Source organism: Lithobates pipiens, unplaced genomic scaffold (genome assembly GCF_037356315.1).
Source record: "Lithobates pipiens isolate NorthernLeopardFrog02 unplaced genomic scaffold, aLitPip1_a1.2 Scaffold_19, whole genome shotgun sequence".
In the NCBI taxonomy this organism is placed as follows: domain Eukaryota; kingdom Metazoa; phylum Chordata; class Amphibia; order Anura; family Ranidae; genus Lithobates; species Lithobates pipiens.
In genome coordinates, this window is record NW_027507764.1 from 13,021,965 (window position 1) to 13,038,441 (window position 16,477).

Genomic DNA, 16,477 nt, shown 5'->3' on the forward strand with positions numbered 1-16,477 from the left:
ATTCGGAAATTTAAAAATTCAGAAATTCGAAAATTTGGAAATTTTAAATTCGAAAATTTTAAATTCAAAAATTCGAAAATTCAGAAATCCAAAAATTCGGAAATACCAAAATCCGAACTTTCGGATTTCCAAATTCTGAATTTTCAAATTCCCGAAATAACTGAATTTTCCAATTTTCAAATTTGAAAAAAGCTAAGGAAAATGAGTGAAACGAAAACTAAAACAAACAATTTTTTTGTCAGTGCACATGTCCCGTAAGAGAAAATATGGGGCTGAAGCCAATCCATGCAGTCCCCCAATAACCAATAGAAGAAAAACCGTTTTATTGGTGAAATCAGTGATTTCCTCATCAGTATATACTTATCAGTATCAATATAGTAATTTTTCCCTGCAATGTTACACATGCTTCTTTGAATCCAGTAACAGCGACTGTATGACTGCAGCGACTAACTGCTCATCCACAGAGACCTACTGTAAGACGTCTGTAGGAAGTGCTACAGTAGGTAAGACTTTAAAAGTCTCTTTTTTCACCCTTACCTGCTCTGTGTAATGGTTGCGCACAGAGCAGCCCCGATCCTCCTCTTCTTGGGTCCCACACCGGTGCTCCTAGCCTTTCCCTCCTGTGCCGAGTGCCCCCCAGAACAAGCAGCTTGAAATGGGGGCACCCAAACAGGCTCGCTCACGAGCTGCGGCTCTGTGTCCATTCACATACAGAGCCACAGCTTGGCCCTGCTCCCTCTCTCTCCTGATTGGCTCAGTGGCTGTGATTGACATCAGTGGGAGCCAATAGCCCCTGTTGCTGTCTCAGCCAATAAGGGGGCAGAGTCCTGGGGGGGGGGGAGCCGAGGAACATTGCTGGATCAAGATGGGGCTTGGGGGGGAGGGGGGCTGCTGCACAGAGAACGTTTTTACCTTCATGCGTAGAATGCATGAAGGCAAAAAATCTTGAGCCTTTAGAACCACTTTAACCTACTTGTGCCTAAAAGGTAAAACAAATCTTAGACACCTTTCACACTGGGGCGTTTTTCAGGCATTTTTCAGGCGTTTTTCCGGCGCTTTAGCGTTAAAAAAAGCGCCTGTAAAGCGCTTGAAAGAAGCCTCATCTGCAGTCCCAATGTGAAAGCCCAAGTGCTTTAAGACCCCTTTCACACCACACCGCACCTTCCGTCGGCGGTAAAACGCCGCTATTTTTGCATTTCGGCCGATAGCGGGGCGCTTTTACCCCCCGCTAGCGACCGCGAAAGGGTTAAAACCGCCGGCAATACGCCGCAATAGCGGCGTTTTGACGGCGGCATTACAGCGCTGCCTCATTGATTTCAATGGGCAGCAGCGGTGGAGGAGCGTAAACACACCGCTCCTTCACCGCTCCAAAGAAGCTGCTGGCAGGACTTTTTTCTGACGTCCTGCCAGCGCACCGCTGTAGTGTGAAAGCCCTCAGGGCTTTCACACTACACACAATGGTGCAGCTTCTTTAGGGCGTTTTGCAGGCGCTATTTCTAACGCTATAGCGCCTGCAAAACGCCCTGGTGGGAAAGGGGTCTAAGAGCCCTTTCACAATGTCAGCGCCCGAAAAACGCTCGTAAAGTGCCGCTTAAACTAGCAGCGCTTTACCAGCGTTTTTCGAGCGTTATTGGGGCGTTTTTAACCCCTGCTAGTGGCCAAATAAAGGGTTAAAAGCGCCCACAAAACGCTGCTGCCAATAGCGTTTTTCAGGCGTTTTTCAGGCGCTTGCCATTGATTTCAATGGTAAGGGGCGCTTTAGGAGCGTTGTATTTACCGCTCCAAAAGCGCTGCAAAGAAGCTGCTTGCAGGACTTTTTTTGACGCCCTGCCAGCGCAGCGCCTCAGTGTGAAAGCACTCGGGCTTTTACATTGGGATTGCAGTTGCGGCTTCTTTCAGGCGCTTTTTTTAACGCTAAAGCACATGAAAAACGCCTGAAAAACACCCCAGTGTGAAAGGGGTCTAAATGCCTAAGCACAATTTTGACGTGTTAATAAAACTGTACATATCACTACAACTACTTTGTGTGTCCAGGTAGATTATATCGGGTTTTTCCTGAACAAATTGGGCTTTCTTTTAGTGGAAAATGGTAATGGATATCTCCAGATTTTTCTTACATGTGTTTCTTACAAGTAGAAAATTTGTTAGAACCCCCAAACATTATATATATGGCCGGAAAACTTTAAACAAAAAGGCTTTCCTGCACTGACACCTACCCCAGCGGCCACCTGTGCTCAATCTCTCCAGGGTTTTAACAAATTGATGTTATAAATTTGGTATGGTTTCCTTTTACCAGGTTATGCACCCTGTAGTTCACCTCACCCACTTTTTCCACCACCTCAAAGGGACCCTGCCATTTGGCTAAAAATTTGCTCTCTACTGTGGGAATCAGAACAGCCACCCAGTACCCCACTTGAAACTGCCTGATGTTAGCGTACCGGTTGTACACCCTCCTCTGGGCATCCTGGGCCTTCTGGAGATGTTCCCTCACTAATGGCATCACTCGAGCCACCCTCTCCTGCATTTGAGTGATATGTTCTACAACCGTTTTGTGTGGTGAAGACTCACTTTCCCAGGTTTCCTTCACTAGATCCAAAAGTCCACGGGGTCTTCGCCCGTATTTGCTCTCTACTGTGGGAATCAGAACAGCCACCCAGTCCCCCACTTGAAACTGCCTGATGTTAGCGTACCGGTTGTACACTCTTCTCGCGGCATCCTGGACCTTCTGGAGATGTTCCGTTACTAATGGCATCACTCTAGCCACCCTCTCTTGCATTTGAGTGATATGTTCTACAACCGTTTTGTGTGGTGAGGACTCACTTTCCCAGGTTTCCTTCACTAGATCCAGTAGTCCACAGGGTCTTTGCCCGTATACCAGTTCAAACGGTGAGAAACCCCTGGATGCCTGTGGAACCTCTCGGGTGGAAAATACCAGGGCAGGGAGCAACATGTCCCAATCGTTTCCGTTCTTCTGGACCACTTTTTTTAACATCGACTTTAGGGTCTTATTAAACCTCTCAATGAGGCCATCTGTCTGAGGGTGACAGACGGACGTCCGCAACTGCTTGATCTGAAACAGTTTGCACAAGTCCGCCATCACCTTTGACATGAAAGAGGTGCCCGCATTCTCCACCAGTTGTAAAGTTTGGGGGATTGTAGCTCCACAGGACCGAGTGCAAAACCGGTAAACTTTAAACAAAAAGGCTTTTATTTTCAGAAACAAATCAAAATAAGGCTTCCAGCAGCACACAACCAGAAATAGAAAATAAAGTCTGCTTATCTTCAGCACAAAGTAAAAGTAAAAAGGCACTTACAGTTCGCAGATGGGCCTTTATCCCAAGGTTTTACCAGTCCTTGTTGATTATTTTAGCAGCCTCCAGCAAACACACAGCTCTCCAAGACAGGTGTATTCACCTACTCCTCCCCGCCACCCCTCCTAGAACTGCTTCCTGTCTTTAAGAGCTGCTTCCTGGAGGCTCTTAACCCCGTGTGTGCTTAAATCCCTGTAGTCAGGGGTGGAAGCTCTTTCCCACCCGAATATCACTTCACAGCCTCCAAAATTCTGGGTCCCAAATATCTAATAAACACAGAAAGTCCTCTCCTGCTTAACACTATACCAAGGAATTCCTCACCCATCCTGGGTGAACCCCTGAATACTAGTACACTTCCCTTAAAGTGATCACAACCCAAATATTGGTGATATATAGTATCCGTCCAAGACCCAACCTTGGCGTTCTGTACAATATACACTGTATATTTTTAGCAGAGACCCTAGAGAATAAAATAGTGGTCATTGCAATATTTTATGTCAGACTATATTTGCTCAGTTTGGGGCAATTTTTAAGTACACCACAGCACCTTGTTTTAAAAATGCTGCCCTATACAAGCCTTAGAAGCCTATTGGAATGCAAAAACAGCTGAAGCAGGGCAGAAAAAGGTCAACTGCAGGTCTGGTATATCATGAAGATGTGATCATTTATGTTTTGATGTTTTTGGCAGGGCCAGATTAGGAACATCATGGGCCTGGTGCTGAGGATTTTGGTGGGGCCTTTTATAAACAATAAATAAATAAAAATGCAAACTATTTTATGTTATAACAAATTAAATTAAAGAAAGAGGGAGGATGAGAGAGAAAGAGAGAAAGGGGATAAGGGAGGGGTAAGGGAGGGAGGATGGGAGAGAGAGGATGCACATGAGCATGTGTGGGAATGACATCAACGCAGCCTGGCCAAGGCAAGTGACCGAAGGCACAGAACCCAGAAGGAAGTCCGGGTGAAGATGGAAGTGCCCGGGCCCCGCCGGACGGATCACAGCACAGCACTGGAGGGCTCCGTCTGACAATTTAAGTGTACCCTAATGTGCTAATATGCTGGGCATACTTGTACATTATGGCATAACCTACACCAGGGCCTCTAAAAAGTAGTAATGTTAGAAAAGTTTACTACCGCTTTAATATCACAGGAGCCTCTCATGGGGCCCCCTACTGACCCTGTGGCCCTTGGGCAGTGCCTAAGTGCAGAGTTGTCAACATTTGAAAAATATTTTCAGGGACGCTTTTTTACAAGTGCTATATTTAGAGTAGCTGACATCCCCCGTGTTCCTCTATACATCACAATAGTAATTACAAAATGAAATAAGTACTAATAATGGGGCAGAACAAATATGAGGACTGTGAGATTTCCTTTAGTTGAACTGACAAAAGTCCACATTCTAGAGCTGATAACATTGAGGATATTCAGTATAATTTTAAAGAACAGTTTTTGTGGGTAAGAGGCATAGGGGAGTAGTATGGATGGTATAAAAGTGGGAAGTATGTGCAGGTGAGGGAGAGGAATGTGGAGGGTCTAACAGTGGGCACTGTGTACAGGAGAGGAGTGTGGAGGGTATGGCAGAAGGCACTATGTACAGGAGAGGAGTGTGAAGGGTATGACAGTGGGCAGTATGCACAGCAGATGAGTGTAGAGGGTGTGACATTGGGCACTATGTATAAGAAAAGAGTGTGGAGGATATGACAGTGAGCAATATGTACAGGAGTGCGGAGGGTATGACAGTGGGCACTATGTACAGGAGAGAAGTGTGGAGATTAGAACAGTAAGCAGTAATTTCAGGAGAGGAGTGTGGACGGTGGGCACTATAGGTATGACAGTGGGCACTATGTATAGGAGAGGAGTATGTACAGGAGAGGAGTGTGGAGGATATGACAGTGGGCACTATGTATAGGAGAAAAGTGTTGGAGGTATGACAGTGGGCACTATGTATAGGAGAGGAATATGGAGGGTATGACAGTGAGTAGTATGTACAGGAGAGGAGTGTGGAGGTTATGACAGTGGGCACTATGTATAGGAGAGAAGTGTCGGAGGTATGATAGTGGGCACTATGTATAGGAGAGGAGTGTGGAGGGTATGACAGTCAGTAGTATGTACAGGAGAGGAGTGTGGAGGGTATGACGATGAGTAGTATGTACAGGAGAGGAGTGTGGAAGGTATGACGGTGGGCACTATGTATAGGAGAGGAGTGTGGAGGGTATCACAGTGAGCACTATGTACAGGAGAAAAGTGTATGACAGCGGGCACTATGTACAGGAGAGTAGTGTGTAGGATATGACAGCAGGCGTTATGTACAGTAGAGAAGTGTGGAGAGTATGACAGTGGGCACTATGTATAGGAGAGAAGTGTGGAGAGTATGACAGTGGGCACTATGTATAGGAGAGGAGGATGAAGTAATCTGGGAAGGAAAAATGTAAAGGTTTGTGGAAGGATGTTTAGGGACTGCGTAGTGGTTAAGCGGGCCATACATGGATTGAAATGACACCAATTAAGCAGAGACCAGCCATAGTCGATCTATGTATGGGCTAGCTGGTTTTACACAAGTCAATCTATTATTACTTGAGTACAACCAGCCTGTCAGGTTTTCCCCATACAATCAGTGCCAGCTATAGTTAGCAACACTAATCATTGTATTGACTGTCAGAACACAATAACACTGCAGGAGTGATTGCCCCATTCACAGGTCAGCAGGTGAGAGGGTGTGTGGGGACAGGCTGGGGAGAGATACTAGTCAGTCCCTGGGTAGGCACTGGTTAGTATCAGAGCCAAGATACACACAGGTTACATACGCCATGATGGTTAGAGCGAGAGCAATAATTCTAGACCTCTGTAACTCTAAACATGTAACTTGTAAAAAAAATGTAAAGCATCGCTTAGTACACAACAAAAAATCGTGTAAAAATTAGTGTTTTTTTTATGAATGAAAGTTTCTTTTCAAAAAAAAGTTTGAAAAATTGCTGCGCAAATATCGTGCAACATAAAAAGTTGCAAAGACCACCATTTTATTCCATAGGGTCTCTGCTAAAACAATATATAATGCTTGAGGGTTCTGAGTCATTTTCTAACATAAAAAAATGATGATTTTTACATGTAGGAGAGAAGACTCAGAATGGGCCTGGGTGGCAAGGGGTTAATTATCATAAGTAATATACAAATAATTATTATCAGCTCTGTGAGTTCATCCTCTCAGTCTGCTGCAGAGCGTTCCAGCTTGTATTTATACTGCCGCTCTGTATGTAGCTTCTGACAGGCTGCGCAAGGAGCCCTGTATCTCCGGAACCATAGATGATAGCAGCCCCATATTTTAACCAGTGCTGGAGTGGGTCTTTATCTACCTACCACCCAAATGTGGGGTCTCTGTGACTCCAGATCGCCGAGCTACAATCCTCGAAGTCAATCTGTTTTTATTTATTTTTTTATTTTTTATTTTATTTTTTTGGGCAAATGGGCCTTACTTGAGAAAGGGGCCTGGAGCTGCAGCTCCAATAGCCCCTATGTTAATCCGGCCCTGGTTTTTGGGGTTGTATTAGATAAGTGCAAAGAGTGATCACACAAATACTTATAAGTAAGACCTGAGCAATTTTTAAAGTGTGACATGTTAGGTATCTATTAACTCGACATAACATAATCTTTCACATTATACAAAGAAATTGGGCTAACCTTCCTGTTATTTATTTATTTTTTAATCTTTTATTTAGTCAATGGGTATGATCCAGAGACACATTACATTGAATAAACATAGCATCACTTTTTACAGAACAACCAAATGTTGTTTCAGAAACATGAAAATTGAATGCCAAGCAAAAAGTACATTGTTCAGCATGGTAAGTCCATGTAACCATCCCAAATCATTTTTAAACTTTTATAACAGAAAGACCTCTCTGAGCCGTGGACACACGGAACGGAGGAGAAACTGAAAATATGGACAAGATAGAGAAATTAAGGAAGATAAAATAGAGAAAGAAGCAAAGGTAAAAGAAGGGTGAGGGAAGGAGGGGTGAAGGGGGGGAGGAGAAATGTGGAGTCGCGAATCACACAGACCAATTTCAGATGTAATGTTCGTAATTTCTGAGGTATCACATGTATCACAGGTATTAGAGTCATCCCTGGGGTAATTTAGTCTACTGAATCATTTCCAAAAAGGGTTCAACCCTGGTCTGAATATAAGAATCAGATCCACAGCGACCAGGTCTTGGAATAGCGTTCTTGTTGGTGCCGTGCGAGAGGACAAGGCCTTCCAGTTTGTTGATTTCCTTTATTTTCCTGACCCACATCCCGATGGTCGGAGGCTGTGGAGATTTCCATTTAAGAGGAATGTTTACTTTGGCAGCGTCAAGGAGATGGTGAATAATCAATGTTTTTTGGACCTTTCTGGGGCATTGGGGGCATGGAGAAGGAAGAAAGCGGGGTCATCAGGGATCGGGCATTCTGTACATTTTTGGGCGGTGTGTCTGACCAAAATTGTTCCATTTTAGGGCAGGTCCAAAAGATATTGAGTAATGTGCCCCGTTTCTCCTGGCATCTCAAGCAGCAGTCTAAGGTCACAGGGAAAATTTTGTGTATATTTTAACTGGTGTCTTGTACCATCTGGTTAAGATGTTAAAGTTAGTTTCTTGCGTTTTCATACAGATGGATGATCTGTACGTAAATCGGAGGATGCGTTGTTTTCATCGTGGATCGATTGTACAGTTCAGGTCCTGCTCCCATTCCCTAACGCAGCTTACAGAGTGAGAGTTTAGGGGTGTGATCAATAGATTATAAATAATCGAGAGGGTGTGTGACATTGTCCCCTCCGCTGAACAATATTCTTCCAAGGCTGTGAGGGGTTGGTTGAAGTTGCTCGGAGGGAGGGACCTAAGGATGTGAGTGAGTTGGAGAGCACTTCAAAACTTAAGGTGGAAGGAGCCCAAGGGGTTCATGAGATCCTGGATTGAGGGCCATGTCTTTTGAGTTAAAAAGTGTGAGGCTTGCAAATAGCCAGAGGTCATCAGATTTTTATGTAGCGGTACCCCTGTGATGCCTGCTGATTGACTCTATACCCCAATGGCTACCCGACTCTGCAGATACTCTCTTAGCTCTGACACCTTGGGTTCCATTCTGCAATGTGATGTTAGCAATCAGAAACTCACAAAAGATCACTGAACCACTCAGAATAGTTTACTAAAAAAACTAATGGAACACAATGAAGAGCATTATCACTTAATGAAAAGACAAGGCCCCAAAGTTCAACAGTATGATGCCTGTGAAGAAGTAGATTCCCCTCCGTTGAACCACAAGTCTCACCAGCAGTCTGTAAAATAACTCAGTCAGCAATGCTGTATTCTCTACTGGTATGGGCAGGTGCCCTCTCACCACAATGGACTCCAAAGGCTGTAAGGCTCTGTCCGGATTCCCCTCCTGGTGTCCCCATCTGGTGAAGATGGCTCCACCATGACGTGCTGCAACTCCCGATGGGCTGAAGTGCAGGGACTTACAGTTGCTCTGAAGCGTCTGCTTGCTAGGGTGGCAAGGCTGTACTCCGAGATCCCTAGGCAGGCGATCCACATATATATATATATATATATATATATATATATATATATATATATATATATATATATATATATATATATATATATTAGGGCTGTGGAAATGAAAGATTAGTTCCTCAATTAATCGATACATTTTGTTGATCGATTAAAATTCTTTTGATCTGTACTCACCTCTCTGTCGGCTTCCGGTCTTCAGGGAGTTCCGTCGGACATCCGGTGACGTCACGGACATCGACATCACTCGACTCCTCCTCCCTTCCCCAAGTGCCTCCGTCTACTAACGAAGGGAAGGGGGGAGGAGTCTGGTGACATTGAAGTTCTGAATGAACGTAACGCGTACGGGGAAGAGCTACGCATGATGTCACCCGCTGCTGCCCTACGGAACTAACACGATTGTCGGCTTTACATGCTGTGTTTTTATCATCTTTATGTGAGTAGTTTGTGTTTGAACACAAAAATTTTATCTTATACTTAAGCGGTGAGCACTTAGATCTTTTCTTTCTACCCCTGACCTGGCGCCCTTGCTGAGATCTAAGGAGATGTGAGAGAAGTTTATGGTCCGTGTTAACCCTTTTGATACCCGTTTGCATGACCACCTGTTTGCACAGGGGTCCATGCCATAAGGTAAGAGTGATAAGTTCGACCGGAGGTGGAGGGATTGTCACGCTACTGTGGGAAAAAAATGACTTACGTCAGTGCTACAATTTGAATTTAAAACGTATTTGTGTGAACTGTGAAGTTAAGTCATGGATTGTGGAAAGTAACTAGTGTCGGGTGATTGTATATAGTGTATATACCGCAGTCTCTCACTGGCGTCCAGAGAGGCTGAAAGCAGGTCCCGCTGGTCCTTTTATTACTGCTCCCAGCAGGCAGTTCTGCATGCTTTTCATTGTCTGTCATGTAGTTCAGGGCTGATCCAGCTGACAGTCACTTCCTCCTCCATACTATATCTCCCAAAATACTCTGCTGCATTCCTTTTCAAGGAATAAGAAAACAACCACTAGAGGGGGGCAAACTCATTTGAAACAACAACAAACTGTTCAACTATAATAACTATAGAAGCAAACCCTTGGCTATATTTAAAGGGTTCATCTTGGTAACCTGGGGCAAAGCATGGGTTGCCCAATATCAGAAATAGTGGTGACGTTGTGGATGAGAGAGACCTTTATTTGAACAGAAGTGAGCAGAGTCTCATGGTCTGTCCGAGGAGTGGATGGCTTCTCACTTTCTTGGGTAGGGATTCATAGCACCAGGGTGCTCTACTCAGAGGAATTACACCCACAGCTTAAGGTTTCGATGTCTATTCCAGTCAACAAATCTGCTGAGGTGGACTGCCTGATAGTACTTGCGTACGTCTGGCACTGCTAATCCCTCATATTGCTTCGGTAGGGTAAGCTGAGTTCTCTTCAGATGAGGGTGTTTTTATTCAAAAAATTCCTGAATTTGCTTGAAGTAATTTTCAGAAAATTTTGAGAATATTGCATCGACCAAACCATGAGTGCAGGCCCGTATTCCACTTGTCTAGGAGTGCTCGGACTCTTGTAAGTAGCGGGGGGAAATTTAATTCAAATACCTTTGATATGTGGGAGGGGATGATTGTGCCTAAATATGTCAGTGCTGAGCTATTCCATTTTAGTTTGAAGTTTGTCTGTAATTGTGAAAGGAGTGACTGTGGGAGATTGATTCCCATTGCCTCTGATTTTAGGAAGTTCATTTTAAGATTGGAGAGGGCTCCATATCTCTCAAATTCTTTAAAGAGATTCGGTAGGGATATCAAGGGGTTTATGAGGGAAAACAACATGTCATTGGTGTATGCCGAGACCTTGTGTTGGCTATTCTCCACTGTTATGCTATTTACATCCGGGTTTCTTTGTATAGTGCACAGGAAGGGTTAAAGTGATGGGGTGATGAGGAGAGGTGATAGTGGGCAGCTTTGTCATGTCCACTTAGTAATTTTGAAAGGTTCTGATAAGACCCCATTAGCTCAAACTTGAGCCGTGGGGTATGAGTAGATTGATGAGACCCACTGGCAGGGCTGGACTTACCATTGGGCTTGACTGGGCTCAAGCCCATGGGCCCCACTCAATAGGGGGCCCCGCCGAGATACATAACCGAGTGTACTTGGCTCGGCTCCGCTCACAGTCACGCCCAGTCCCGCTCTATGATGGACATAACACAGAGAATGAGCGTGACTGTGAGCCGAGCTGAGTACACTCGGCTACTCTCGGCTCCGCTCGGGACTGCCAGAGTACCCGAGAGCCGTCGAGATACGCAGGACTCTGTATCTCGACGGCGCCATTTTTAAACTTCAAGACTGCAATGACAAGGCTGCAAATGTCACTGGACAAGGCTGCAGATGGATGGGCAAGGCTGCAGATGGACACTGATAAGGCTGCATTGATGGGCATTTAAATGTAACTTCCCTCCTAAAAGTTTTTTTCCTTAAAATTCCCTCCTAAACTTGGGGTGCGTGTTATAAGCCGATAAATACCGTAATGTATAGAAGGTAGGGCCCGAAAGTGACTCAAGCCGAGGGGCCCCCACCACCCTAAGTCCTGCCCTGCCCACTGGTGCATGTTGGTGCTGAATACTATATATTGTCGGACCGTGAGCATAAAATTCCAGTTCACCCTGTCAAAGGCCTTCTCTCTGTTCCTGCCCAGAAACACACATTGGGTTTGGTATTTGTTTGCTATGTGTAGCAGGTTAAGGACCTTGGTGGTGTTGTCCCTTGCTTCCCTAGTGTGTACAAACCCTGACAAAGCACCACACATGTTCAGAATAAATTACGAGACAAAAGCTATTGGCTACTGCCCTCTTTATAGTCACCGCGTTCAGGACGATTGGATTTTCCGACAACTTTGTCCCAGCACAGTGGTGTACTGGTTAGCACTCTCACCTAGCAGTAAAAAGGGTTGGTGGTTTGAATCCCAACCACAACACTACCTGCCTGGAGTTTGCATGTTCTCCCTGTGCCTGTGTGGGTTTCCTCCGGGTACTCAGGTTTCCTCCCACACTCCAAAGACATGCAAAATTGGCCCTAGTATATGAATGGGGACCTTGGATTGTGGGGACCAATGTGAGTGTGCAATGTACAGGGATAGGGACAATTGTAGACACTCACTCAGGTTTAACTGGATGGACTGGTGTCTTTATTCAACCTTACTAACTATGTAACTATACTATGTAACTTTGTGCGACCGTGTGTATGCAAGACAAGTTTGGGCCAAAATCCGAAGGATTTTTTAGTCGGTACGTCCGACCGCGTGTACGGGGCATCAGACAGATGGTTATTTAACACTCAGCTAGAGAGAGAAGTGCACATGTATTGCAAGGGTCCCAGGACTGCAAAAAAAAAAACCCAAAACACTGTTCTCGGTACCCTTGCCCAACAAAAACCACCTATTGCATGTTCCCCAATGGTAGAATTAACATATAGGTCAGATGGGTGCCAAATAAACCTATGAGGAACATAATGAGGCATCACAGGCATATCAGCATAAAGAACAGTAGTGCACTCAGCAATTAAACATTAAGGCGCTAAGACCTTTTTCTTTTTGGGCGGCATGGAGCTATATTCAGAGGTGACTGCTAGATGGATAGCATAGAGCTTGAAAAACATTGGGGCACAAAGACCCCGCATCCCAAAGAAATGTTGAGGTCCCGTAGAAAGGGTGTCTGCTAAAAAATATATATATATAATTTTTGGGGGTTCTGAGTAATTTTCCTGCAAAAAAAAAAAACAATTTTTACATGTAGGAGAGGAGTGCCAGAATAGGCCCAGTATGCAAGTTGTTAAAGATTGTTCTATTTGTTCTCTCTCTCTGTAGGTGGAGTATCTGAAACCTCGATCAACAAGTTCTGTACAGACACCTGCTCACCAGGCAGTTTCAGCTCTGACTTGATGTCAAGCTCTTTTTCCTGCTGCACCACCGACCTGTGCAACCTCAGCAGTGCCATCAGCATCAAGTCGAGCTATGCCGCCATTTTCTTGGTGTTGGGAATCATCCTGATGTTCTTCAGTGACTCACTTCTCTAACAAATGATGTGAGATAACAGATTTCCAACCTTCATCAATAAACTCGTTAACATTGTGTGCCTGTTTCTTGCTGTGTTTGAAGTATTGGATATCAGACGCCTTTATACAGGGCCCATGTGATATTACGTGATGCCTTATGCAACAAAAAAGACCTGTGGTGCCATTCCTTCCTTTCAAGGACTTTTTATACTATTATCTGAATCCAACCAGAAGCACTTCAATGGTCAGTCCACCCAATATTGATAGTGGTGAATATGTAGTGCTAAACCAAAGATATAAACAGTGCAAACTTGTGAATGAGATTAATCAGACAAAAAATGCGTGAAAAAAATGATGCCCCAGTAGAAATCCATATTGGACGAAACGTGTCAGGCGAGGTACTCTGTTCATATTGCTTTTATCACATATGATTGTTTTTAATACGTTTTTTTGTACATATATTTTTACCTACTTAAAGCCGTCTTTTGACCTGCACTATCGGAGCCCCCCCTTTTTTTCTTTTTTTTATGTGTACCGATGCAAGTGCTGCTGAGCTTCACCATTTGGTTCCAACACCCTCATTAGGGTTGGTTTTGGTCATTCATTTGCTATCACTGGAGTTCCTGTCCTGGTACCGCCTGCAGTATCCATTATATGCATGATCGATACCGTGTGAAGTTGGAGTAAGGCCAATCCAGGAATTTCCTGATATCGGATATACTGTCATCGTGGACCTATCCCATGGGTGCATTCATGCTCGATTGACTCGTTGTCTTACGATAGTCGAGTCCAACATCTCTGGTAAGCGTATGTGAACCTTGATGTTTATTTTGAAGACGCCTACAGTTTGATGACTCTCGGGGCTGTGTGACATCCTGTGTATTCACCTACCTGTCTAGATGGACATTTGGTGTTTCATTTACCTCTATGTGGACTTTTTTTCAGGTATTTTTTGTCCGATCAATCTCATTCACAAGCTTGCACTGTTTATGCGTTTGTAGACAAAAGATATATCTATAGAAAAGGCTAGTGGTCATGTATAACTGAAACTTAAAAAAGGTACCACATCCCAGTTTAGAAATTTGAATGAAGAAGGGGGAACTAGATGAAGGGGACTGGAGGGTAATCAACCCCCGGGACTTTCTTGACGGTACCAGATATATATAAGCACAGAGTAAAATCAATATAATTTTATTTGATGTACAAAAGACATTTCTCACATAGGACCAACAATTATGTCCATATATAAAAAGAATGACAAATACAAAAGCTAATACAGAAGCTTGTATAACTCCACAGATTACCACATTTTTGTAAATGATTAAGCCTGCATTGTTTCTTTCCTACATGTTTCGCTCTCTTGAGCTTCCTCAGGACAATTGCAGCATATGACAGTACGTGGAAAACTGAAAATATACAAAACATAAAACATAAAAATTCCATATATATGTAGAAACCCAGGGGGACACCTAAAGTGTCTTCCCATTGGTCTAACACAATCAGTTAAATAAATCTGGTAGTGTATTCATTCCAATCGCTTTTCTACCCAGAAAGGAATGAATTGACTACCTTGGCAGTAATGAAAAAACAGGACATAATTGAAATAAATTTGGAATAAATCATTACTTGATTGATTAGGAACAGACGCTCACTTGTTAACGGTGGCCTCCTACATTCATTAAATAGACCGATAATGATATAATTCTCTAATTCAGAGATTATGATTTCAGTTGCAGACAAAAACATGAAAAATAAAAATAGAAAAAATAATAAAAGAACAAAACACAGAAAAATCTTACCCCATAGGGTTTGTGAATTGGTGTGATTCAAAATCGTTGTTAGTGGATAATAAAAATAGCTTAGACGAGAAGATTTCTCCTTTTTATCCACCAGAGCAGGTGGAATATGGTGAAAGCAGCGCTAGTGATCCCCAGTATTCTCCATGAGTCTACAGAGGCGCGAGAGAATTATATACTGTAATTAAGCCATTTGGGTATAACACCCTTATGGCAAAAAGTCAATGGTAAAAAGACCAACATACTTGGACTGAGCCCAGAAATGGCTGGAATGGAACCAGTTCTATATTGCCAATGCCCGTAGATTGCTTGTATCGTCAGATGGGAAATAGCAAATACGTAAGGTGCTAATCTGTAGATCTAAAAAATCAAAACATAGAAGGCAAGAGCCACCATCTTATTATTGCTGCATCCCTGCTTTAAAGGCATGAGTTAAATGAGTCTGGTTAGGGCCGAACGGATCACCAGATCACAAGTCCCATCCAGAGCTGTGATGTTCTTACCTGTTGCAAAGTAAAATGACTCCACTAAAAGTGGGTTTGGCTATTTCGCCGTTGGGGAACAAACCCGCGCGTCCTCTCCCGTCGCTTGCCTTATCAGCACTGACGGGACCGGCTTCTTATCTCGCGCCTCCAGCCCGGCGGCGTCTGACGTCACCGCCGGGCTGCGGGCACATCTATAGCGAAGACCTCATGACTGCGCGTACGTTCCGTATTGCGCATGCACGGAAGACATGAAACACGTTCGTACCGTGCCTCGGCCATTTTGGTATCTGGCCGAAGTCAGGAAATTTGCCAGCAGTTGTTTGATCCTATACCCGCGTTTTCATTGAACCAAACGTTCGTTGAAAGCAGGTGACTTATAATAGAGCTGGGCACTCTGCCCTAATCTTGTTTGACAAATAGTAAAAGCAAGTTACAGGTCTATATGTAAATATGTAAATATGTAAATGTACGGGGAGGAGGAGAGTGGCCCAATACAATCGCCAGTCCCCAACTAGTCCCCGATTTTTCAATGGTGGCCAAAAAAGAAAGCCACAGAATTATTAGCAACTAATAGGCAATTCAGGACTTTGCATTAAAGAAACGGGGCAGGTTGACCAAGCCCATAACTGGTTATAAATGGGTTAAAGGTCAAACCCGCCCCGGGGTGCCCGTACAGACTCACTGAAAATAGAGGACACATAGAGGATCACCTATCGCATATATAATATTCACCATAGTCTTTTAAATGTTCAGTATGAACAGAAAGATATTCAAAATTCATATATATTCATATACGTATTTTTATATTATTACACATCCCAGGGGAGATAAAAAAAAAAAAAAAAAAAGAATTTATCTCAAATCCTAAATTCTAAAGAAAAGGTTTAAAGCTAATGGCATCATTGAGTCCAGGCGATCGAGTGGCTTCCAAATTAAATATCCATCGGGTCTCTCGTTGCAAGAGAGTGTGGTTATAATCACCACTTCTCTCTCCCGGAGGGACATATTCCAATGGAAAAAAATGCATGAGGCTATCATTGAAATGATGATACAAACCGAAATGTCGGCTGATTGGGGTTTCCATCTTCTTCCCCCGCACCAGGGACACATGGTCCCTGTTGCGGTGGAAGAAGGGACGTTTTGTTTTTCCCACATAGAAAGCATTGCATTGACAGATCATGATGTACACCACTCCCACTGATTGACATGTCACAGCGAATTTGGGCCTAAATAGATGACCGTTGGGTAGTTGTATAGATCCTGATGCATGTAAGTATCTACAAAACCCACATTTGTGGCAAGGGGCACATCCTGTTTTTTT

At 43.8% G+C, this 16,477-nt stretch overlaps 1 long non-coding RNA gene across 1 annotated transcript; it reads left to right on the forward strand.

Moving 5' to 3' along the window:
• Positions 1-382: 382 nt before the first annotated feature.
• On the forward strand, positions 383-12,946 carry LOC143998154 (uncharacterized). Its single transcript, XR_013277766.1, has 2 exons — positions 383-503; positions 12,688-12,946. It is a non-coding gene; the product is annotated as an uncharacterized LOC143998154 (long non-coding RNA).
• Positions 12,947-16,477: the final 3,531 nt, after the last annotated feature.